This window comes from Octopus bimaculoides, chromosome 2, assembly GCF_046866305.1.
Source record: "Octopus bimaculoides isolate indiv1 chromosome 2, ASM4686630v1, whole genome shotgun sequence".
In the NCBI taxonomy this organism is placed as follows: Eukaryota; Metazoa; Mollusca; class Cephalopoda; order Octopoda; family Octopodidae; genus Octopus; species Octopus bimaculoides.
The window spans coordinates 141,114,663-141,116,443 of record NC_142929.1 but is presented as its reverse complement, the minus strand read 5'-3'; positions in this window follow the sequence as shown (position 1 = coordinate 141,116,443).

Here is a 1,781-nt window from a genome sequence, read left to right as displayed (position 1 = left end):
GAAGAAGAAGAAGAAGAAGAAGAAGAAGAAGAAGAAGAAGAAGGAGGAGGAGGAGGAGGAGGAGGAGAATAAGGAGAAGAAGGCACTACGTGGTAACCACATTTCTTCAATATCCCATTCACAACACTATTAGGTTAGAAACATTTTTAATAAGAAAATATCTCCTTAAATCATAAACCCACTGGATCTTTTATGAAACTACTTTCAAGCTTTCATATTCCACTCCTAAAATTCGATCATAATTTAGCATGTTCTGATAGTTATAAGATTAATAAACAAGGTCAGTATACGACAGCACGCCAATCCCTGCACACAGCTCTGTTACAAACAGAAATCTTCTGATATTTAATTGTTTGCCTACGTAAAGAGTGCACCAATGGTGAGTTAAAAATAACACACACACACACACACACACACCAAATATTGTCTGAAGTCTGTGTTTTTAAAATGCTTCGTTAAGTGCATTTACTACAAAATTATTCGCTTTGTAGTTACATGGCTTATCAACCACTTGGTTCCGAGTTCAGTCCCACTGCGTGGCACCTTGGGCAACTGTCTTCTAACATAGCCACGGGCCGACCAAATCCTTTGAATGGATTTTGTAGACGAAAATTAAGGAAACTCGTCGTATACATGTGTGTGTGTGTGTGCGTGTGTGTGTGTTTCTGTGTTTGTCACCCATTATCAATTGACAATCGGTGTTGGTGCATTTATGCCCCTGTAACAGAGCGGTACTGCTAAAGTGATTGATAGAGTAAATATCAGGCTTTAGAAAAATAAGTACACAGTTGGATCCATTCGAATAAACATTCTCCAAGACACTGCTCCAGCATGGTTGCAGTTGAATGACTAAAGTAAGTAAACGGAGAAGTAATATACATGATAAAAGCCTCAAATATTTTCACCTCATACCAGCGTCCGTTTCGTCAGGACGTCAGTCGTATTTTGGCTTTTACGACTTTCGAATTAGATGCAAGATAAAGGATAAGCTTGTAACACAGCGACTTTAATAGATTGAAATTCGAACAAATATTTAAAATCTTGTAAATTTACGAAAAATGGGCGTGGATGTAGTATTGTGGTAAGAAGCTTCCTTGCTTGCCAACTGCATGGTTCCGAGTTCAGTCCCACTACGTGACACCCCAGGCCAATCAAAGCTTTGTGAGTGGATGTATATATGAAAATTGAAAGAATACCGTCGTATATAGGGGAGCGTGCACGCATATATGTGTGTGTGTGTGCGTGTGTGTGTGTGTGTGTGTGTGTGTGCGTGCGTGAGTGCGCATGTCTCTTTGCATCTGTGTTTCTCTCTCATCAGCGCTTGACAACCTGTTCATGTGTTTAGGTCCCTGTAAATTAGCGGTTCGGCAAAGAGACATAAAGAAAAGTGTTAACAAAAAGAGAAGTAATTCATGCCAGCATTTGGATGAATACTAGGTTTTAAGCAAATAATTACAGGGGCCGATTCCTTTGATCAAAAGTTCTTCATGGCAGTGCCCCAGCATGGTCGCAGTCTAACGACTGAAACGAATACAATGACACAGTTCCTGTCTTGCACGATGAAATTACGTACATATGGAAAAGAGATTATGGGAAGTAAATGAGAAAATTGTTTGACACAAAATTGTAATCACAAGATCTATAAAGAGTAATTCCTGAAGATGGCTAAACTATTTTAACTAAATACGCATACGCACATTAAAGTATGACTCACTCCATGTTGTATCTTTCATATTTTCTTATGCTTATATCGATATGCAGGCAAATACGTATATATATAT